The sequence below is a fragment of the Marmota marmota genome, unplaced genomic scaffold (assembly GCF_001458135.2).
Source record: "Marmota marmota marmota unplaced genomic scaffold, marMar, whole genome shotgun sequence".
In the NCBI taxonomy this organism is placed as follows: Eukaryota; Metazoa; Chordata; class Mammalia; order Rodentia; family Sciuridae; genus Marmota; species Marmota marmota.
In genome coordinates, this window is record NW_026000174.1 from 1211302 (window position 1) to 1237012 (window position 25711).

At 35.9% G+C, this 25711-nt stretch overlaps 1 long non-coding RNA gene across 1 annotated transcript; it reads right to left on the minus strand.

The window, feature by feature from the left end:
* Positions 1–788: 788 nt before the first annotated feature.
* Positions 789–25599, minus strand: LOC125611953. Its single transcript, XR_007342197.1, has 3 exons — positions 25528–25599; positions 16280–16281; positions 789–977 (listed from the first exon to the last, which is right to left on the minus strand). It is a non-coding gene; the product is annotated as an uncharacterized LOC125611953 (long non-coding RNA).
* Between the last annotated feature and the right edge of the window lie 112 nt (positions 25600–25711).

Below are 25711 nucleotides of genomic sequence, written 5' to 3' on the forward strand. Positions count from 1 at the left end.
CAGAATAGCCAAAGCAATCCTTAGCAAGAAGAGTAAAGCAGGTGGTATTACTATATGAAACCTTAAACTATACTACAGAGCTCTAATAACAAAAACAGCATGCTATTGGCACCAAAATAGACTTGTAGAGCAATGGTTCAGAATAGAGGCCACAGAGACAAACCCACATAATTACAGTTATCTTATATTAGACAAAGGTGCCAAAAACATATATTGGAGAAAAGATAGTCTTTTCAACAAATGATGGTGAGAAAACTAGAAATCCATATGCAACAAAATGAAATTAAACTCCTGTCTCTCACCATGCACAAAACTCAACTCAAAGTGAATCAAGGACCTAGGAAGTAAACCAGACACTGTACCTATTAGAAGAAAAAGTAAGTCCAAATCTCCATCATTTTGAATTAGACCCCAACTTCCTTAATAGGACTCCTATATCACAAGAATTAAAATCAAGAACCAATAAATGGGACTGATTCAAACTAAAAAGCTTCTTCTCAGAGAAAGAAACAATCACTGAGGTGAATAGAGAGCCTATATCTATATTTTTACTGCAAATTTTTACTATTCGCACACCAGATAGAGCACTAATCTCTAGGGTATATAAAGAACTCAAAAATCTTAACACCAAAAAAACAAATAACACAATCAAAAAGTGGGTCAGGGAACTGAACAGACACTTCTAAGAAGATGATATACAATCAGTCAACAACTATATAAAAAAAATGTTCAACATCTGTAGAGATTAGTGAAATACAAATCAAAACCATTCTAAGATTTCATCTCACTCCAGTCAGAATGCCAGCTATTAAGAATACAAACAACAATAAGTGTTGACAAGCATGTAGGGGAAAAGGTACACTCATGCATTGCTGGTGGGACTGCAAATTGGTACAACCAATATGGAAAGCACTATAGAGAATCCGTGGAAAACTGGGACTGGAACCACCCTTTGACCTAGCTATCACATTCCTTGGCTTATACCCAAAGTATTTAAAAATAGCCACATCAATGTTTATAGCAGCACAATTCACAATAGCCAAATTGTGGAACCAACCTAGATGCCCTTCATAAGATAAATGGATAAAGAAAAGGTGGTATATATACACAATGGAATATTACTCAGCATTAAAAGAGAATAAATTCATGACATTTGCAGGTAAATGGATGGAGTTGGAGAATATAATGCTAAGTGAAGTTAGTCAAACCCCAAAATCAAATGTTGAATGTTTTCTCTGATATAAGGATGCTGATTCAAAATGGGGATTGGGGAGGGGAACATGGGAGGAATAAATGAACTTTAGATAGGGCAAAAGGGAGGGAAGAAAAGGGTGGGACCATGGGGGTAAGGAAAGATAATGGAATGAGATGGACATCATTACCCTAAGTACATGTATGAAGGCACGAATGGAGTGACTTTTGTGTACAACCAGAGACATGAAAAATTGTGCTGTATATATATAATATGAATTGAGTCACATTCTGCTGTCATATATAACAAATTAGAATAAATAAAATTTTAAAAATTAAAAAAAAATGTTTGAAATGCTTCAACTTGAACTAGATCTTCTTAACTTCTGGTTTCAATACAAGTCCTACATCCATGATACACAGTTTCTTCTCCCTTTTAAAACACAGTATTTGCATAAAAAGCTGCCACTGTCAGGTCACAAGTGTACATTATAGTATATGGGATGTTGAGAAGTGACAAAAAATAAATGGCAGTCCTGGCAAGTAAGTGTGGTAAGTGTGTCGCTTTCTTAGAGAAGCAGTCATCATGTTAAATTGTAGTCTTGCCCTTACCCTTGTGTCTATATGTCCACAGAACAGGATTAAAGGACAACTGCTTCACTTACATAGGTTAGAGCATGAGAAAATAGTGTGGTAGCAGATGTTCTTTTAGTCTGAGTAAATATTGTATCAATAGCAAATCAAAAGGCAAACAGACCATGACCTAGATTGGAGTCCGACAGACCTGGGTTAAAATTCACATCCCATCACCAACTAACTGTGGTTTCTTAAGCCAAATAATTTAATTTCCCTGAGCCATAGTTCCATTTTCTGTAAAATAGAGATGACAATTACACACAGCCTATATCAGGGTTGCTTAGAGGACAAAATAATGTAATAATATGTATAAACACTGTTTTAATTTGAAGAACTATAAAATATATTATCAGCTGGCTGCAATTGCCACTAAAATACTAAAATATTTCTGTTTGGTCTTCTACCCACCGCATTTCTCTAGTTGCTCTGTTAAACTGAACCCTTGGCTACTCTTTGTCTTTCTTTCCCTTTTCATATCTTTATAACTCTCAATCTACCTTCAAAATGCATGCAACATATATCCAAAATCAGAATGCTTCAGACTAAACTACCATGACCTGGTTCAAGATGCTTTGTCTCCTCCATGGATTTCAGCAATACCTATTTAAAAGGACTCTTTGCTTCTAACTTTAGTTATGCTCACCCTGACCAAGTGTATTTTCAACACAATTTCCAGAATGATTCCTTTGAAATGTGAATCAAATCATGCTCCTCTTTGCTCAAAAGCATCGAGGATTCTAGTGACAATAAATGCCAAAATTCTTACCATTTCTATCAAGATCTTTTATTTCTTTAAGGCTATCTTGCTAATGAATGAGAACATACATTTCAACACAACTCCTAGTCTCTGAAGATGACTGAAGAAACAATGAAACCATTCACCCCCACATTTGTTCTTCCCCAGGTTGTGGACCAATCCCAACCAGCTCTCCATTTTTATTGCATTTTCTTCTTTATGGAATGTGGCTTTGGACCATGTTCTCAAAGCTTTAGCAAACAACCTTCCAACATATGCAGCATTGACACCCAGGTGGAATTTTTCAAAACAGGAATTTCATAGTAAAGTCAAGGGAGAGTCAGACTTGATCTCTGGTCTAAGACTGAAAAAGACCATTTTACTATCTTAGGTCTGTGCCGCTGTACCTGGTGCTCCTTTTGCCAGGACTGCCATTTATTTTTTTGTCACTTCTCAACATCCCATATACTATTTAAAGGTAAAGTTAGATGCCTCCAGTTTCCTGAATCCTTAACTAAAGTTCATCCAATCAACAGGGGTTGTTTCTTTTTCTTATTAGAAATTTCTTATTAGTTATCTTATCTTCTTATCCTTATCTTTTCCTTTTTCTTACCTAAACTCCTTGTCTGTGTCTGTTTAGTATTCATAGATTATCACTTTCTTAAGACAAAGTAACAGTTGCTCAATATAACATTGTCTCCCAGCAAGTAAAAAGTAGGTGCTTCAGAATTTTAGGGAATAAAGGGAAAAGGAAGAAAGCAGCATTCCATGCATGGTAAAATATCTTTTCAGAGAGATCTGGTCTCTCCCACTTCCCCACCTCCCTCTTCCTGCTTCTCACTTCAATATGCTGACAGCATCAGGAACATAGAATAAACCAGAGGTCGAGGGCATTAACCACAGAAGAATCATCTGGGGGAAGCTTTAAATACATGAATTCTTAAGTTTTGTCTCTGGAAAACTCTAGAAGTTCATGGATACATTTTGGCAGATATTTCTAGATTCCTGTACATTAGGATTTCTCTCTTTTACCCTTAGAAAGAGAGCTCCAAGTGATTTAAAATTCCTGATGCATAGAATGTACACAAAATAAGTAGAGTCTTAGCTGCTGTCTTAAACTCTAGGTTGATTTGAAGGATGAAAGTCACTTGCTAAGAATATGGGAAAGGAATAACTTAGATTCTATACTCATCAAAGTACTTGGAGGTGAAATGTAGATCAAGTGATCAGCGAATTTTGTAATAACTAGCTTAGAGGTTAATTTCTATTGATTTCAAGAGAAGATTGAAGTTCAAATAATAAAGGAAAAAAAATAAAAGAAGAAGATGTAAAAAGTCTTATCCCAGCATAGTACAAGATAGAAGGTGATCTTTGTAGAGAATGCAGTTTTCCAATTTACATAGTTTTCATCATGCTTTCTTCTTTGTTCTGCCATTATATTCACTGATAACTCTTGAAATTTGATTTAAGCTTAAGTTACTCTCAGGGAATGAATATGTGGACTAAAGATTATGGTGTTCTCTCCTTTAAAAATTGTATTTCACACTATAAATTAATATATTGACATTTTCGTAACTATACATTAGTCTCTGTGTGCTTGTTTTTTGTGTGAGTTTGTTCTACCATATATCAATAAAACCAGGTTTCTGAACCTGTGAGCCTCCAGATCTTTTCCCACTTAAAAAAAATCATACATTAGTATAAGTTCTGGTAAGCACTCCACGACCTTTTACTTATCAACCTATATTAATATATGAGAAATGAAAAAAAAGGAGGTCTAAAGATCTTGATTTAGGACTTGACTTTGACTGACTTGCAGGGAAATATTGATCAATAGTAGGTAGAGGGCTAGTGTTGTGGCTCAGTAGTAAAGCACTCTCCTCGAATGTGTGAGGCACTGGGTTCAATTCTCAGCATCGCATATAAATAAATAAAATAAAGGTCCACCAATAACTAAAAAAAATAAAATACACACACACACACACACACACAGTAGGTAGCATTTATATGTTTTATTCTTATGTCCCAGGCATTGTACTTTGACACCATACGTACATAATCCTGTTTAATTATCCCACCAAAACTACAAAAGGGAAGTAATTTTTGTGTCATGATTTGCATCTGTAATGTCCCCCAAAGGTTCATATGTTGAAGGTTTTGTCCCAGTGCCAGCAATGTTCTGAGAAATGATTGAATCATGAGGGCATTAAAGACATTAGTGGCTTAATCCTCAGATGAATTCATAATCTGAATAAATTATTGGAATGTGGTAGAAACTGCAGGAGATAGAATCTACTGAAGGAGTAGCTGCTTGTATGTATGCTCTTGGGAAGTATATATTCCCTCTGGCTCCTTCCTCTCTGTCCTATTTCCTGGCTGCAATGAGATACACAACCTTCCTCTGCCATGCCATTCCAACATATTCTGCCTCACCACAGACCCATGGCAATGGAGCCACTGAGCATGGACTGAAATCACAAGACAAAATAAATCTTTTCTCCTTTGCATTGAATTTTAAAGTTTGTTTGTTTGTTTTTTAATCACAGAGGCACCAAGTTGACAAATACATTGTGGCAGATATTTCTAGATTTCGGTACATTAGGAATTCTCTCCTTCACATTTAGAAAGAGAACTCCAATTTGACTAGAAGTTCTTGATGCATAGAATGTACATAAAATAACTGTAGCCCTTTGCTGCTGTCTTAAGCTCTAGGGTGATTTTAAGGATAATATTTGCTTGCAAAATATGTGGAATAGAAATAACCTATATTTTTTACTCATCAAAAATACAAACAATAATAAATACTAGAAAGGATGTGGAGAAAAAGGAACACTTTTATACTGTTGGTGGGATTGTAAATTGGTACAACCATTATGGAAATCATTGTAGAAATTTTTCAAAAGAATAGGAGTGGCTATTGTGAATTTGTGCTGTTATAAACATGGGTATGAATGTATCTCTGTAGTATGATGACTTTAATTCTTTAGGATAAATTCCAAGGAGTGGTAAAGCTGGCCATATGATGGTTCTATGCTTAGTCTTTTAAAGAACAAGCAGTCTAGGTGTCCCTCAATGGATGAATGGGTAAAGAAAATGTGGTGTATATACACAATGGAGTTTTATTCAGTCATAAAGAAAAATGAAATTATGACATTTGCAGGGAAATGGTTGGAACTAGAGACCATATGGTAAACACAATAAATCAAGCTCAGAAGGTCCAGGGTTGTATGTTTCTCTCATGAGGAAGCTAGAGAAGAAAAAGGAAAAGAAAGTTGGGGGCACATTTTGTGGAGATCAATGGGAGAACAGTAGAGGAAAGGGACCAAGGGATGAGAGGTGGGGAAAAAGGGGTTAAGTGCTTGGGAGTAATATTAGCAAGTTATATTGTATACATGTGTGAATATGTAACAACAAATTCCAATCACTATGTACAACTATAATGCACCAGTTTAAAAATGTGGAAAATGAAAAACCTGGGAATGGAACCATCTTACCATCCTAGTATACTACTCCTCAATATTTATCCTAAAGGATTAAAGTCATACTATAGTGATACATGCACACCCATGTTTATAGCAGCACGATTCACAATAGTCAAACTATAGAAACAATTGAGGTGTCCATCAATGGATGAATGGATAAACAAAATGTAATATACACACACACAATGGAGTTTTACTGAGCCACAAAGAAAAATCAAATGACATCATTTGTAAGGAAATAGATAGAATTTGAGAATATTATTGTTTTAATCAGCTCGTTTGCTTCTGTGACAAAAAGATCTGACAGGAACAATTGTACATGAAGAAAATTTTATTTGGGTCTCAGTCCATTGACAGCTGGCTCCATACCTTTGGGCTCAAGGTGAGGCAGGACCTCATGGCAGAATAGTGTGGCAGAGGCAAGCAGGAAACAGAGAGAAAGATATTCATTTGCTAATATACAAATATATGCCCCAAAGCCACACCCCAATGCCTCACTTCCTCCAGCGACATTCCACTTGCCTCCAGTTACCATTCAGTTAATCCCATCAGGGATTAATTCACTGACTGGGTTAAGGCTCTCAAAACCCAATCATTTCCCCTCTGATAGCTCTTGCATTGTTTCACAGGTGAGTTTTTGGGGGGACACCTCATATCCAAACCATAACATTTAAGTTAAACGAAATAGGTCCAACTCAGAAAATTAAGGGTTATATATTTTCACTCATGTGGAAGCTAGAGAGGAATAAGAAAAAGGTAGGGCTTGGGATGGATCTCATGAATATTGAAGGGCTATCAATAGAGGCAAGAAGGGACCAGGGGGAGGGAGGAAGTGAGGGAAAGGGGAAATACTGGAGAATGATATTAACCAAATTATATTGTTATAGTGTATGCATGTATGAATATGTAACACTGAATCCCGCCATTATGCATAATTATAATGCACTAATAAAATAAATATGGAGAAAATAGAAATAACCTAGATTCTTGGTAATATTAGAAACCACTATACCTTCCCTGACTTTATGGTCTCTGCAATTCTTTTACATGAAAAAGAAATAAACCACTGTTATTTGGAGCTTTCTTTATATGATGACAGACAATCCAAACTGCCATAGAACTGGATTCTCATTTTAGATTGAAGAAACAAAGGGTAGAGGGACTATGTAACTATTTGCGATCACACAAGCAGTAAATATTGAGCAGAAATATTTGTCTTGGTAATATGATTCCAAGGACAGTTCTTTAAACTATCATGTTTTATGACCTTCAAAAAAGATATTTTGCTTTCATGTTTGATGCAGAAGAGGCAAGATTATACCTGCTCGTGTGCTTCTTATGTGCCAGGTATTGTGCTTGGTATTCTTGCATGTATTGTCTTCTTAATACTTTAAGCTCAGGTTTCCTTGCATTTAAAAATCAAGTGCTATTGATAAATCATTCTTTTAATATATTCAAACACAAAACAACGAACCAAAAATGTTCCTTTAATCTTACAGGGAATATGTGTCAATCTGTAATTAAGGTTGACTAAGTTCTTTTCTCCAAGACAAGCCAGATTCAGCAGAGGAAATGATCTCTTCATCTCTTATAAAAACAATCTCCACATCTTGTACAACCACAAGAATGGGATTTTAACTAGAGTAAGTTATCATCCATGTATACATAATATGTCAAAATATACTCTACTGTTATGTATATCTAAAAAGAACAAGTTTTTTTTTTTAAAAAAAAGAACAAACTCCATAGATTCAAGCAAATGAAAACCAAATTTGATCTTGTCTTCTGCTTTCCATTCAGTTGTTCACACACCTTGGAAGTAGTATTAAAACCTTAAGACCTATTAGAAGCAGGACAAAAGAAAACAAGTAACTATTTCTCCTGCCATAGGAGAGAAATGAGAAAAGAAGGAGGATCCATTTTCCAAATCAGCGACTTCATTTGGCATGGATGAATAAAGAAGAAACATGTGTTCATGCACACACACACACACACACACAGAGCAAATAAAAACTGAAGTTAAAGAATTCTGAAACACAGTGTTGCACTCTTTGAATACAATTAAAGTGTTGGGTATTAATAAATGAAAACCAGAAAAATATGAAACACTTTTTGAGATTGTTGCATTATTTAATGTCAGGATAAAAACAATGTTCTAAACAGAAGCAAATAATAGATAACAGAAAAAGAAAAAGAATAGATTTGACTATAAAAATTAGAAGAAATACAAGTGATATATAGGGAAAAGCTCAATTTCATGAGAAATAAATGAACTACATATTATTATTATTATTTTTTTAAGGGCAGAGAACTCTATGGCCATCAGATCCTATCAATATGCAGTCCCACCCTCCTTGACATATGAGACACTAAGCTCCAGACACTTTGGGAGCACTTATGTACCTACTGGGGGGGTGTCTGCTCCTTTACTTTAGGTACAGATTCACTCACAGATGTGCCCCCTCTGCTAACTTTCAGTCCATAAAATTCCAGAAGTTTAGCTGCATGGGAAGAGACACACATGGACCTACTCCCCCATCTGTCCAGCATACCTGGACCATCTACACTCCTGTGCACTGTGGTTAGAGCATGAGGAGGCAATTTCTCCTATTAACTGTGACTTGGGACCATTGACTGACCTTTTCCCATTCCTTCTTTTTTTAAATTTTTTTTTTATTGGTTGTTCAAAACATTACAAAGCTCATGACATATCATCTTTCATACATTTGATTCAAGTGAGTTATTGAACTAATATTATAAGAATAATCATTTCCAAGAAATTAACAAAATATGTTTAACTGATAAAACTCAATCATCAAAAGATGATTAAACAGATATCTTCAAACACTGATGATTGGGAGAGAAATATATACAGGTTCTCTAGAAAGAATTTTGGCAGTGACCATTTACCTAAGAATTCACACCAAAATTTATATATAAAAATTTGATAGTATTACTACTTATGAAGTATAATTTTTCATTTTCTTGGAATAAAAGCTACTCTTAAATTATAAGGATTAACTTCCATTGAAAATATTCATTTAACAAACTACCTGGCATGCTTTATAAACATCCAGAAACAATTCAGTACTATTAGAATTATCAGAATAAAAATAAATTTACTCAAGGAGACTAAATACAAATAATTTAAAGTGTTTTTAGAATGTGAAGGTTCTCATCTAATGGCTGTGATAAGTATTTCATTAATTCATTCATTCACTTACTAATTCAGTAAATTATTTTTGATTGTCTTCTAGGTGTGAGGGACTGTGTTAGGCACTAAAGATGTAGAAAACAAATACAATTGTCACCTTCTTATGCCATTTGATCTATTGATATAGATAAAAACTCAATTAAATAATTAAATAGGAAAATTGCAACTGTAGAGATGTAGAGATGTATGCCTTAGTTAAGGTTAGATGTCCATCATAGTATATAAGATAGGGGAGAGACAATGGAAAACTTTAATTGTGAGCAAAGTAGAAACTTCATACTTAGAAATTAGATGGTCTTGATTTTAACTATTCCAGGGTAAATATGAAGGCCTCTGATACTTAGCTAATGAATGAGCCCTACTTTGCTGTTCTTTCTCCAAAACTTTGAAAATTTGTGAAAAATCTCTGAACTCATCCCTTATGAATCACAGGGGTTTATACTATGATCAGTATTTCCCCTAAGACTGATATATCTGGAAATGAAGGCATTAAAGAACCTACTACCTTTAATTGCCATAAAATTAGGAATTGATTTATTTATAGCTGTTTTGTCTGTACCTACTACCTGCCACATAGTGGATTCCTTATATCTACTTCTGTATTGATTGAACTGCTAAGATTATTAGTTTAGATGAGCCAAAGAAGGCTACATATTTCTCATCTTCCTTTTTAGTGTGTGTGTGTGTTTGTGCACGTGCACATGGCTGGGGATTGAACCCAGAGCCTTGTACATGCTAGGTAGGTACCACTGAGCTAGACCCTTAGAAAAATAAACTTGATACTGAGAAAATTGATGAGATAATATAAAATATGGCACTGATTATATAACAAAATAGAAAAGTTCCTGTATGTGAACATTCAGAAATACATAAGGAATAAATAGAATATTCATTCACAAAAAAGCTTGCTTGCTATACTTCATTTTTTAAAAACAGAAAGATAGTGATTATTAAACTGCATGCAATTTATTTTTCCAAGAGTCAAACCATCAAGTATATATTTGAGTGCCAGTGCAGAATACTATAGATACTGGGAATGCTTAATCTGATTTTACAAGATATGTACCTTGTCCTTGGAATATTTAAACAGTGATGTGGATACTTATACAAAAAAATATTGACAAAACTACATATGAGGGGAAAGGAAATGACAGAAACATTTTAATATTATTTAACCATTGAGTTCCAATGATGCTGCATGATCTACCAGGGTTCCATTTAAGGACTTGTTTATAATCCCAATCTTACAGATGTGATTCCTTGGTCTATGTTCTTTATTCAAGAAAACATATAACTGGAGTAGCATATACTGATATTCCTGGAACACTCTAAGTCATGCCTGTTGCCCTAGCATAATTTTGAAATTTTATTTTTATTATACATATTTAAGATATATAACATATTGTTTTGATATATTTATACATAGAAGAATTATTACTATAGTCAATCAAAGTAACAGAGTCACCATGTTTCATAGTTACCTTTGAAACTATGTGTGTGTGGAAAAAGCACCTAAACTCTACTCTCAAAATCCTTATTTAAAATATTAACTATATTCTTCGTGAATTACACTTTTAGACTTATGCAACCGATATAGCTTCAAATTTGTACCCTCCAACCATCTTCTTCCTATTTCCTCTCCCTCTGGCACTGGTAACCAACAGTCTATTCTATTTCTATTTATTTGACTTATTTATATATTTGGCATATAAGCGTGACCATATGATATTTTTCTTTCCGTGTATACTAATTTTATCGTGCATGATGTCCTCTAGTTTTATCTATGTTGTTTCGTGTGGCAGTATTTCCTTTTAAAACTGACTTGTGTTTGTGTGTATGTGTGTGTGTGCATGTGTGTCACAATTTCTTTATTCATTTGTCTGTCAATAACCTTTGGGTTATTTCTGTATCTTGGGTACTAAATAGCATATTTTTCATAGCATTCACTTTTACTCTTAAAAATATCCAAGTTTGGCTAGCCCATTATGAGGCCTCCCTACATATGCCTAAATATTAAATACCAGAAGACAATAAAAGTAAAATAATAATAATAATAATAATAATAATAATAATAATAATAATATTTAGAGCATCTTTGCCAGGCATAGACTTTGGAGCAAGACAAACGTATACTGAAACCCCTCCTATTCCACCCACTAGTAGTACCATGAGTTAGAAAGCTACTTAAACAAGTTATTTGATTTCCTGAAGACTCATCTTCCTCAGCTACAGAACAGAGATGGTGCTGGTGCCTTCCTTACAGGGCTGTGGTGATGAGTGTGGTAACACAGGGAAATGCTGGCATGGCACAAAATCAGGACATACATGAAATGGTTTCTCCCCAATGCACACGCAGGACCAGTTTCCTGATTGTCTGTTCCTCATAAATAATGGAGACCCACACCCTAGGAGTGGACATGGATAATAGTTCACACCCGACACACTTAAGGCCTTGTGGGAAAACATTTTCACCTCAGATCACCATATTGTTCAACTTGTTTTGATTATGAATTTTTTCCCAAAGAACTAGCCAATGAGTTGAAAATGACACATAAATAAATCCTACTCCTTTTAATCAGTAGAAAGTAGCTAAAATTTTACCTGTTCATAACTTTCTTTTGTGATTATTTTAGGATTAAAAAAATTAAATTCCCTGAGTTGTAACCTTCTAAAAACATGTCACTTCATATTACCTGAGTCATGAACTCTACCTTCTACTCAAAGTCTTCAAAGTTTTCTTTTTACCTAGCACTGAGCACACAAAGCCCTGAAAATAAAAGGAATGTGCCAGGAACACCTTTGTGCCTTCCTCAATTAACTGGGACATTCTGCAAGGCTTCTTGCAAGACAAAGTCCTTGATTCAGACTTGTGAAATGAGTAGAATTGTAGTAAGCAGGAATTCAAGAGGGAATACAGTTATCAAGATATAGAAGGACTAGGTAGATTGAAAAAAATGTAAATAATCAGTTCAGTGGAGGTAGAGTACAAATGATATCAGGTTCAAATTTGGAAATGAGAACTGAGTCCTATTTAGGTGCTATATCATGAGGGCTTTCAAACCTGGATTAACAAGATTGAACATTTTTAACTAAGTGGAGATTGTGGGAAACAGGAAAGCATGTGGACATAGACAGATAGAGCCGATCAGCTCCATTCTGCAATGTGGTTCTGAGCCTAGAATCACTTACTCTTGGACCAGTATAAAGGACAGACATGTTGGCCACCCAGTGGGCCATATGTGATGAAATGTGGATTCAAAGAGCGTAGCAGGGGCAAGAAGATCCCAATGCTAGAATTGATGAGATTTAGTGACTAATTAGATTTGGGTAATTAAAGAAGCCTAATAACTATGATTTTTTAAAAACTGGATTGAAAAATAATAACACCCTAACCATTTTGATATACACCTCAAAGGGAGGATTTATTATAAACAGAGTAACAGCTAACAGTTACTGAGCACTTGCAGTGTCAGGCACTGTTCTAACAGCATTACAACCATTATCTCATTTGCCTTTTCGTAATATGTCTAATAGTATTTTCAGATAAATAATTTGACACCAGAATGTCTAACACTCTCATGGGTCACATAGCTAGTAAGAGGTAAAAGTTAAGATTTTAATCAAAATAGCCCAGTCCAGAGTGGTCATAATCACTAGTCATTATTGCCTCACCATGGTTAAGATTTATGTCACAGAAAGCAGCATAGCAGCCCTTAGAAAAAATAAAAATAAATTAGGAAAAACATTGAAAAATAAAGCAGGATATGGTTTTCATCTTTGAGCTCTACCTCATTAACCATCTGGTAGACTACGGTGATTCCAGGAGAGCACAGCCTCTCAGTTCCTGAGCCTGCATGGTTGAGCTCAAATGGGCCTATCACATGTCCTCTCTCTCAGTTTTATTCTTATTTACATTCATACTCTCCTTCCAATGCCAAATTCCTAGCAAAGAAATTCTGACTGAATTATGATTACATGCCCACTCAGTCCAGTCACTGTGGGCCAAGAGGTTCACTAACACAGCTGCTTGTGGGACCCTCTCTGATATAAGAGGAAGTTATTCCTTGTCAATCACTGTAATTGCATAGACAATCCCATTTTTCTATCAACACACATCTTTGGACATAAAAGTTGAGTGGTCCAACTTTATGTTTGTATTACACAACTACATTAACAAGTCATTTGTTCAGTGTGGGAATTATTCTCTTCAAAAATAAAATATCCACAATTATCTTTACCAACCTTACTTCACAAAGTGGTTGCAAGGGACAGTGGAATTACAATTTCCACACAAATCAGATTAATAAAGTGTTTATTATGTATCAGCCCTATTTTAAGTTTTTTTTTTTTTGTAAATTATTGACTTATTATTGACATTCATTGTCTCATTGACCACATAAGTTCTAATTCATTCTCATTTCACAAGTGGAGAAACTGAGAAACAGGGAAGATAATAAAACTTGCCCAAGCTCACATGGCTGTAAGCAACAGGCCATGAAACACAACTCCCAAGTCCATCATTTTAACCACTCCAAACAGATGTGGAAACTTTTAGTAATCTACAAAGCACAATCAAATATGAAGAGGTTGATATTACTGTTAACCACTGCATTTAACACAAGGAATTGGATGGTGAAATCCAAAGAAAATGACTCAATATTTGGATCTTTGTATGGGCCATATTTTAAGACTCTATTTAAGTAGTTTTAAGAAAGACAGATATTCAATTCTGGCTTAACTTTATCCCAGGGGAGTCTTTTGGTAAACATTTGCTTTGGCTTTTGTGAGAAATGTGTTGATATCTCTATCAAAACTAGTACTCTTGGAGGGTTCATTTACTTTTGTGACTCACAAAATTTGTGTAATTTACTGATGTTTCAGGACCTCTTTTACTCACTTCTGGTTCCAGAGTAAGGTCCTACAGGGGGAGAAAAAAAAAGTGTGAGAAAAGATGATGAGCATAGCTGGGTCAAGAAACAACGAGCCAAAAGACTCAGAGGCTCCGGGAGGGGAGAAAAATTTTGGTCACTTCTCCAAAAAGCAAGTTCTGCAGGAACAGACTTTAATAAGTCTTTATTTTCAAGAATGCTTCCAAATTACCTCAGAGAAAATGAAGAAATGTATTGTTAAAATAAGTGGGATCTCAAAGAATACAGTATAGGATGTGTCTTGTAGCAGGGCATCCCTAGAGCTGAGGCTAGTGATCTTAGAAAAGGACAGGATCTTTGCTAGGAGGCCCCCACTCTTAATGTGACTCAGTGATAGTATATACAAACAATTCCCCTCCATTTCTGCTTCCAATTAATTCAGTTTATCAATGTATGTGAACCAAATTTAAATCGCAGCTTATCTTTTTGCACTAATTTGAATGGCCAAAATTTGATTTAGCTGTTTACACTGATACAAAAAGTTCATTCTCAAGGAGAGATTCAGTGTCCACAGTGTTTACTTAGCCAAAACTATGGGCAAAAATTAACTTTATGAGAAGAGAGTGTGGCTTATATAGGCACACAGACTATCCTAAGCCAGTCATTATTCCTGACCAATTGTCGATTTATGAAAGGGTTGCAAAACATCCTAAGGCAGGCCGTTTTTCTTCATAAGACTTGAGCTTGCCTTTGAAATATAAGACTATTCAAACAAACAAATATTAATAACTAAAATTCAGTGCCTACCTACACATTTTGTGGTAATAGCAGTAACATTGCTATAAAGACTCAGAGAAAAATAAAAATAAATGACAAGTAATTAGAGAAGACTTCCAGGGGAATTTGGGCTAGCCTTGGGCCTAGAAGGATTTCTGGGTCTGGGTAGGATAAGTACATGTCAAAAGGGTGGAAAGTGAAGGTTTCCTTTATTCATAGATTCATTGATGCTCTGAGTAGTAAATGAATCTCTTTTATGTGGCAGATCCTGTGGTTGGAAGTGCTCCATAAGTTCTTGATGAATGATGGATGAAGTATGTGCATAAATAAAAAGAATTTGATAGAGAACCGTGGAAGATAGAAAACTGAGATGGGGTCATTTTATGGAGGGATTTGAAAGCCAAATGATGGGCTTTCAGGAAATAGATAACTATTACAGACACTTAAATTAAGAAATGTTATGATAAAATTGCCATTTAAGGAAGATAACTGGAGATGAGATGTACAACTTGGAAGCAGAGAAACTAGTCAGAAGAATATGGTCACCCACTAGGCATAAGTTATTGAGGACTTGATTCAAGAGCAACAGACTGACGTGAATGATTATCTTAGTCTGCTTTGACTGCTATAACAAAATACTTTAGATTGTGTAGTTTATAAGTAATAGAAATTTATTTCTTGCAGATTTAAGAGGCTAGGAAATTCAAGAGCAAGCCACCAGTAGAATCGGTTTCTGATGAGGGCTTGCTTTCTGCTTAACAGCAATTTCTTTTGGTATTCTTACATGGTGGAAGTGGCAAACAAGCTTTCCTGTACCTAATTCAGGGCACTAATCTCTTCCATTAGGGCTCCACCTCATGACCTAATCAGTCCTCCACTCCCTGCCTCCTTAACATCATTGCATTAGGAATCAGGTTTCAAAATATTAATTTTGAGAGGACACATAAAGAACACATTGCAATAATATTGTGAAAGTGGATGAATTGGTGATGCTTCTGATCTTCATGTCATGGTGAGGTGATAAGCAGATGAGAGACTGGGACACAAAGTGTGATCCGACAGCAAGCAGTATACACTTAAAAATCCGATGGCAACTCTTGATAATATGGTCACGGCACTTTTTTTCTTGTCCTTTTAAGATTTTTTTTCCTGACTGACTCATTTATGGCACCTTATTTTGAGAGGCAGCAGAGAATTGGTCTAATAGCAGGCTTCCTCATATCTTTAGTGGGTAACAGGTCTGTAGTTGGAAGTTATTGTCAAAAGAGGATGCTTATTTTGAAATTGAAAAGCATTACTGTGTGGCATGTAACATTGGCAGCTTTCCCTGGAATATGTGATTCTCTTATTGGCACTTTGCTCTCCTGATGGGGACTCCTTTCAACACAGGCTGCCTCACTGAGCTAATGACCCTGGCTGAGCAGGTGAGAGGAATGGGGAATAATAACCAGTTACCTACCTTGAATGCCAGCCTCATTTCACTCCACCCCCAGGGAAATAACTGTTTCTTCATTCACTGAAGGGTAAAGTGTGCTCTGATAATAGAACATCAGAGCCTATATTCAAATTATAGCAGATTATACTTAAAATTTTTTTAACATAAATACTACATTTCTTTTTCAAGCAATGTTCTGCTTCTTAGGTCTCTTTGTTGGTCAGAATAGAAAACTGCAATACCCTCTTTCAAAACTTATTTTCCAACAGAAAAAGATGAGTGTATTCACAGAGAATCTGACCCAAAAAAAGGAAGATAAAGAAGAAAACCAAACAATTAAACAAAACAAAACAAAACAAAAACACACACACACACACACAAAAAAAAAAAAAAAAAACATTGCCCCAAAGCAATGCATGAGGAAAACAAGAAACTTACCATAAGGACACTCTCAGGTTTTTTGATTTTGTTTAGTTTTGCCTTTTGAATAGAATAATTTTAATTTAAGAAGAACTGGGAAACCATGACATCAAAGATGCAGTTGTTACACAGTAAATCTGGCTGAAAGATGGAAAATTGATTCATGTTAATGTCAAGTTTCTGGATAATTCCTCTCAAGTTAAAGTACCTTGGGGAATGATTATATTTTTTATTTTACATCAAATACTCACTGAGGTTTACCTCATTGTTGGAAAGAGACAAGAGCCTCCATGATGTTATTTTCTTTCTCAGGAGTTGAATAATCATAATCTATCCTTAGTGCACCCTGTTGATGGCACCTTGCCTGCCACTTGACCAAAGCCTAAAGCACAAAACCCAAGATTTGACTTTGAGACATTCCACAACCTAACCAACCTAAGTCTTAACTCTGACTGTCCTCTTCACATGGACTGTGTCTCATCACTGCCTGACACTTCAGTATGTTCTTGCTGCTGTGAAACTCTTTGCTTCCTGATGTTAAATATTTACATTCAATCATTAATTCAAAGAGTAGAGATGAGGTGATGGGAAGAATAAGCAGGTACAACCTCTGAGCACTATGCTATGCATTTGGTAAAATGACCCCATTTAATCTTCCCTGTATCACAAAACTGATATGACTATACCTGCTTGAGAAAAGAGGTGAAGGAGGCTCATGAGTTAAAGGAACTTTTTCTCACATCAAAGCTAAGATTCAACGCAAGTTTATCCAAAGCTTGAACTCATTCTCTGTGATGCTGCTTATTTGGCTTTAATCAGCCTGTATGTGCAATCAGTAGAAGCAGCTCTCTGGAGGTTGCTGATTGCACTCTCACTTTCCTCTGCACCACTATCCCTCCTCCTGCACCAACTCTGTGATCACAGAGACTCCCTAGGAAGATCCTTGCTCCTTGTGTCCCTCATGTGTATTTCAGAGCCCTTTCTTTCTTACCAGTATCCCCAGGCACCCAAATTAGGATGTCCTTACTGCTTCCTGGTTTTGTGCTGTTTCAGAGGCCAAACCAAGAAAGGCAACAAAAGCTAACATCAGTCAAATGGAGGGAAGAGAATGGGGAAGGGGAGGGAAGGGAGAAGTACTTGGAACTGAATTAGAATAAATTATATTCCATACTTTTATAACTATGTCAAAATGAATCCTGTTGTTATATGTAACCAAGAAGAATCACTAAAGAAGAAATCAAATGCAAAAATAAGCTAATTGCCAATTAGTATTAGCTTTGTGAAGTGTCAAGCATATGAGTTTCTAGAAATTTTTTATTAAGTATAATTAACACAGAAAAGAGTGCATACATGTAGGGAGAACATTGGTACAACCAGCACCCCAGAAGAGCCCCTTAAGTCTTCCTTTCAGTCTCTGCCTACCCCAGAACTAAGCTACTTCCTACTTGCAACATCCTAGATTGGTAGTGCATCTTTCTGTCACTCAATATTCTGTTTGGAAAACCTATCCATATTGTTGGAGCACTTGTAGATCAGTCTTCTTGCTGTCTAGTTTTGCATTCTCTTGATTTGCTTAGTTTTCAACTCTCAGAAATTATGAAAATGCTTCACTTCTAAAGTTAGAAAACTCCCACACAAGCAATGTCTTCAAAGAGAAGAAGCCTAAACATTCAGAACTGATTAGTGTTTCTGGACCATTTTATCCAATAGTTTTCACTTTTTCATCTAATCCTTGGCAGTTGTGTGACCACAGGTAAGTCAACTGACCATATCCACAAAATGGAGATGATACCTACTCCAGAGAGAAGACACCCATATTACATGACATAGCATTTGTAGAAAATTCCCAGCAGCATTCTTGACATAGAGTAGGGACTTGAGTTTATTTATATTCTAAATATGAGTAGGTAGTTGGGCCTGTATAGCTAACCTCAAGCAAGACTGGTAACTGTCACTGTAAACTGCCAGTCAAAAGCACGGAGGCAGCATGGGTATGTAATACAGAGAATGTGTTTTCACTTCTGAACACCTGGGTTCTAATTCTAACCTTCCCTCGTCCTACCTAGTAAAATTTGAAGCTTGACATTTTGAACCTTATTGTTCTCATTTGTTAAATAAGGTATACATTACCTCATAGAATTCTTGTGATAACTTGGTATATTCAAGCAGTACTTTGCAAAATAAAACCATGATTTTCACAGAGGAAGAGCACTGTGGCATCACTTAGGAGAAAAAGGTGGAGGGGTTTAAATGAGATCTTTTATAGCTTCACATTGTAAAGAACTTACAATATGCCAGTCACTGCTCAGCATTGTGCAAATACATCCGTTGACTTCATAATTCCTCACAAGGACCAGGTTTTAGAATTGAGGAAATTGAAGGGCACGTGAGGAAACAGAGGGTCAAGGAAGTTTCACATACTATGTAAAGTTGCTTGGCAATAAGAGGATTAAGGCACAAGCCCAGGTCTGTCTGGCTCTAGGCCCATGCTCTTGGCACCACACAGCAGTGTCTTAGCAATGTGAAATAGCAGATGCTTCCCAAATTAAAACTGCATGAAGTTGTGATAAGCAGATTGGCATGGGTTGTGAAGTGGGTGGGACAGATGCTGAAACTAGGCAGAAGTATGTGTATAGTCTAAGGGGAACCAGGACAAACAATCAAAGAATGTGCCTATGGGGGAAAAAAAAATCTGTTGCTCTCAAAATGTTGAAGCATGTAGTTTAAATAGAATCCTTGCTTCCCTATAGTGAGGAGCAGTCAGAGATTTAGTGAAATATACATGGTAAGGCAATCAGGAATGCTGTTAAAAGTTGCAGCATTCCATACAAATACCACACATGTGCCCTTTTATTGATCTTCTTTGCAGATTTCCATGGATATTTTTTTCCAATTTTTCTATTGACATATTTAGTGGCTGCTTAACATTTCACTGTGTGAATAGATGAATTTTTAATAGAACTGATTAAATATGCTGGAATAAGAGTCAGTAATTCCTGTCAAGTTATAATAAGTTCCTTTCACAAGTTCTTCAGGTCCTTGCCTGTCAAATAAGGTGTTTGATGTTCCTAACACTAACATTCCATATTTCTCCACATCTCCCTTGAACTGGTCTTCCACCTTTTTGTGTCCTGTTTTCCCTCAAATCCTAGAATGATTTATATACTATATAAGAAGTTCCATGAAAGGAGAGAAAGGTCAAGGGGAGACACAGCAATTACTTCATTCAGAAATCAAGAAAAGTTTTCTTATGGCAGAGGGCTTTAAAAGATGAACTTGACTTCAAAGAACTGCTAAGTCTTAACATCTGGCATGACGTGGAAAATTGTATGAATTTTCAGCACAGGAAACAGCACAGATATGGGCACTGAGGTAAGACAAAGCATCTAATCAGGTGAGACTAATATAAAGGCTATTTGAGAAAAAAAAAAGTGACAATAAGAGATTGGGATCTTGTCATGAAGGAAATATATAAACTCAGAGAATTTTGATGGTAGGAAGCAAAGCTAGAAAACTCTGATATGCCATGGCTACAGATGGTAAAAGATTTTGATGGCTTTAGTGTGAGGAGAATAAAATAATAAGAGCAAAAGAGCTCCTCTTGCTCCCACATATCCCCTTCACTCATCTTGAGTGGTCCAGAAGAGAATTACTAGATGCATGAAGACCATTTGGGAAATTACTAGACTGGAAAGCTGTGGGTAGCACTGGAATGAGTGGAAAAACAGCACAGTGCAGTCACAAAGACCCTCAGGACCAGACCACCTAGATGTGAACCCTTCTCCAGGCTTCAATAGCCAGTTAGATGATTAAATTTGTGAATTGTGTAGAGTGAACACTATACATGCTTCATAAAAATATTCAAATGATATGATGAATGCAAGAAACATTTCAGAGGTAGTCAATGGGACACTTAGAGGAAAAAGATTGAATAATAAAAAGAAAGTAAAAATGACTCTATTTTTTTCCCTCTTGTATTATTTAAAAAAAAAATACCAGAAAGGTAGCTGGGGAACGAGAGATAGGCAAGATTTCATGAGAACACCATGGATGATGTCAGAGTCAAGCTAGGTGGATTTTGAGATATAGAAAGGAAATTCATGAAAAATATACATCTGGAGATTTTAAACAGAACACAGAATGCTAGAGCCCAAGTGGAGCTGTAGATATTGGAGTTATGAGCTTCATATATCATTAGGAGTGATTTTTGGCTTGGGATGGGATAGGATGAAAATTCTATGCTTCCTAAATGTGTAGTGCATGCATCTATCCAAGGAATATGTATTAGAAGTCTCTGAAAAATGCATGGCATGAATATTATTTTTAACATTGTTTCTGGATAACAACTTTGATATTTGACACACAATTGAAAATAGTCTGTTATTACCTCCAAGAAAACATTAATGATACTGTGTTTCTGACACTCAACCAGCCTGTAGTGTAATTTCCAAATGATGATTTTCCAACTGGGCTGAATAAAACAATGACAAATGCTTTACTTAATGAGCCTCAAAGCAATTAAGACAGAAACACATCAGAGAATTCTATTGCATTTAATCATGAGAGAAATGATAAACAAAATTATACTCTGATGATTAAATGAATTTGATAAATCAATTACAATTTAACTTCCAGAACATATTTTGAAAGCTACAAAACTCTGATATGCCATGGCTACAGACTAGTTCTTAAGTTCTGACAGAATGAGAGAGAAGTAAGGGTAAAAAGTAAAAAGGATTTAGAAAAACCGGGCATTTGTTTGTGCTCACCAACTAATTTTATTACTTTGGCCAAATCATTATGCTTCCCTGAAGCTCAATTTCCTCATTTGTGGAATTTAAAATAATTTTTGTGACACCACAATGATTAAATAAGTGAAATTCTATAGGTAAAAATTATGTTATACTCTGCAGATTAGGTTTGCTTCCACATGCAGGGACCAGGGGAAGTTGGTCATTGGTATCTGTGACAAAGAGAATTGAATAAGAAATCTCATCACAATCCTCTGGAGTTTTAACTTACTATGCGTCAAAGTCTGGAGTTCAGTCTTGCAGGCTCAGCACAGAGAGAAGTTCATTCATTTCCTAGTAGCATATATGCACACACAAATACACACTCACATACCCCAGGGAAAAAATTCAATGTTTTTATTTATAACAAGATAAAATGTTCAGAGAAAAACTGAAAACGTAAAATACAAATTCCATTAGGTTCTCTCCTTTTTGGAAGAATTTTCATGAGAAGACAAATAGTAAGAACTTTTTTTTTTTTTCATATGAAATTAGAAACAAGAGGAAATACATGGAATCAGAAGTGTAAATGGAAAATACTATCGCAGACATCTCACAGGAGAGAAGGTCTTGTCTTAGGATCAGTTCCCTTTAATAGTATTCAGATGGTCATGCCCAAAAACTCACACCAGCATTTCTCTTTTTATACCTTTAGTGACTGATCAAACATTCTAAAGGACCACTCTTTCATATGTATATTAGGCAGGGTTCTCCAGAGAAACAGCTCAGTTGGGTTATGAGAAAGAGAGAAGGTGGGGAGGGAATGAGGAATTGACTTACAGGGTTATGGGGGTTCAGAAATTCCCAAATCTGCTATCTGCAAACTGGAGGACCAGGAAGGCTGGATATGTAGTTCTAGTACACATTTGAAGACCTGGGAACCAGAGAAGATGAGGGTCATAAAGTCCTAGTCCAATTCCAGAGACTGGAGAAATAGGAACTCTGAATTCCCAGAGCAGGAGAAGAAGGATATTTGTGGGAGGCAACCCTGCCCCCCTCAGCCTTGAGTAAAGGGGGTGTTAGTCTGGCACCCAAGCCATGTGCTGTGCGAAGCAAGTGGCCTTCACCTTCGCTTGGCAAAGACCTTTGCTTCAGCAGTCCCCCTTTGAAACCTTATCCCCTGCTTTATTTGATGTAGAATAGTCTATAGAAAATCCTTTGCTGTTTTTCCCTATAAATAAGGCGATTCCAGGTGCACTTACTCTCTTGCCTTCCAGCGTGGAAGAGGACCCTTGAGGTCTCAGAACAGTCCCACCCTCCATTTGAAAATTACTTTTGTGTCCTCTGCTTTTTCCCTGTTTTCTTAGCTTAATGCTGCTGTCAGCTTTTTTGAACCCAGTTCATCTCGTCAGCGTGGGTCACTGGTGAGAGATATTTCATCTTAGGCAGAGAGAAAATTCACCCTAACTCCACATTTCAACTCTCAAAAGATTAGATGATGGCCACCCTACAAGGTGATGGCAATGTTTACTCTATGACTTGACTCATATGCTAATTTCTTCCAGAAACACACAGACACACCAAGAAATAGTGTTCAATCAATATTTGGTAATGTTTTACCTTAAGTCAGTCAAGATGACACATAAAATTAAGCATCATAATATTTGCTATTAAATTGGCTATTTCTTTTATATTTTTTTGAGATTTTTTTTTTTTTTTTTTTTTTTTTTTNAGATGGACACAACACAATGCCTTTATTTTTTTTATGTGGTTCTGAGAATCCCGCCCATGCTAGGGGAGCGCTCTACTGCTGAACCACAATCCCAGCCCCAAAATTAGCTATTTCTTTTATATTTTGAAGACTTTCTTTGTCAAAGAATTGAACATCGCCAACTAGTAGCCCACACACACCTGTAATTTCTGTTATTCTGGAGGCTGAGGCAGGAGGATGACAAGTTTGAAACCAGCCTCAGAAACATAGACCCTGACTCAAAAAATGAAAAAGGGTTGGGGTAGAACACCCAGTACTGCAAAAGAAAAAAAAAAGGAATTGTACACGATATCATTGTATATGTTTGATTCAACTTCATGAGGAGATATACCCACTTATAAGTTTTATTCATTCTTCATTTTTGTCACTTTGCTCTTCCACTGTTTTATTTAAAGTTTATAAATTTTATTGGCCTGTTCAGGTGACAATTTTAATTTTCCTAACATTTATTTTTAATTATATTAATTTCAAATTTATTGATTCTACTATGCTGCTTAAATTTTGAAAAAAAAAATCACCTTATGTTCTAAGTTGATGTTATAAATATTGTTTCATTATCTAAGCTTTATATTCTTTAATACTGAATATATTTAAAATATATATTTTCTACTGCTTCCCATGAATTGGGTTTCAAGTATTCGTGTTTTGCCTTTTATAGGAAGAAAGTAATATTGGGTTTTATTTTAATTATAATATCTAAGGGATCCCTAATGAATACTTATTAATTCCAAATACTTATAACTCTTTATGATTTGTTTCTAATATATTCCATTTCTATTTGAGAATCATTTTAAAGTCTTCACTTTTGAAAAGAATTATATGTGTTTTATAGCCAAATATGTAATAATTTATGTAAGTTAAATAAATATATGTATATACATATGTATATATGTACACACATGTATATATATATATATATATATATATATATATACATGTGTATTAGAGAGATGAAGTAAATCATTTATTATGCACCACTGACATAGTACTATAAATGTTACAATGAAGTATCAAACAAATGAAAGTCCTGAAAAACAATAATCATAAATGAGTATATCATGTTGTAAAATAATAAAATATGTGAGATTAAAATATTTAATAACAAGTACACACAGAAAATCTAAGTCTAAAAATGTATAAATGTATTCTCTAAATGAAATACTAAATGATATAAATTGTAGCACTAATTCAGATCATTCTTATAATTTCAAAATAATTTGTTCATTAGAAATTGGTGGTGGTGTCTTTTGATGGGTTCAGATGTTATATAGATGATTATATTTAGCCATACTACCTTTTGATAGGTTTTGACAAAGTACCACTGTTGGGAGCCATCTAGGGTGTGTGAATTGAGCTAATAGGCAGGGAAGTTGCTGTTTTGGGAACTCCCAGGTGGAACCCACTGGTTTAAGAATGCCTGACTTAGCAATTAGAGAAATGCAAATAAAAACTACTCTAAGATATCATCTCACTCCAGTCAGATGGCAACTATTATGCAGATGAACTGTGGGAGACCAACCTTACATGTGACTGAGTCACACTCCCCAACTGGGTGCTCAGGCGCTCAGTCACAGAAATGTGGCAGAGCTTTCCCCACCCTTCTTGCTCTCAGTCACAGAACCTAACCCTAACCCTAACCTCACCCTTCTTGCGTTTGAAGGTTGGTGTCTTGTGCATGGGTGTGTCTTGCTACAGCCCCATGGGTGAAGCTATGCTCACCTGTTCCTTTGTAATATAACCCCTTGCCCTGTTTAGGATAGAATCTTCCATGGAAGTGCCTTGTGTGTGTCCCCTTCTCTTACTGTGCCTTTGGGTGTGGCCTACCCAGGTGTCAGTCAATCTGCTGACAGTGGATATCATGAAGATAGATTCAACCCCCTGAAACCTGATCCCGTGCCTCATTTGAATAGCTTCTCAATAAAAGGGGTCAGCCTGTGCTCTTGCTCTCTCTTTTTCTGCGGACCCTTAAGGTTAGAGGAGCAGTCACAGCGAACCCAAAGAAAAAGGTATTTGTCTCTTGTGTGGTTATTTTGCACAGCCCAGTCAGCCCAGTTTCTCTGGAGTGACCCCTGAGCCTTTAAGTCTCGAGAACCGAAACCTGGCAATGAACAACAATAAGTATTGGTGAGGATGTAGGGAAAAAACGTACACTCATACATTACTGGTGAGATTGCAAATTGGTGCAGCCAATATCCAAGCAGTATGGAGACTTCTTGGAAATCTGGGAATGGAACCACCATTTGACAAAGCTGTCCCTCTCCTCAGACTATACTCAAAGGATTTAAAAATAGCATAGTACAGGAACACAGCCACATCAATGTTTATAGCAGCATAATTCACAATAGCTAAACTGTGGAGCCAAGCTAGATGCCCTTCAGTGGATGAATGGATAAAAAAAAATGTGGCATATATACGCAATGGAATTTTACTCAGCAATAAAAGAGAATAAAA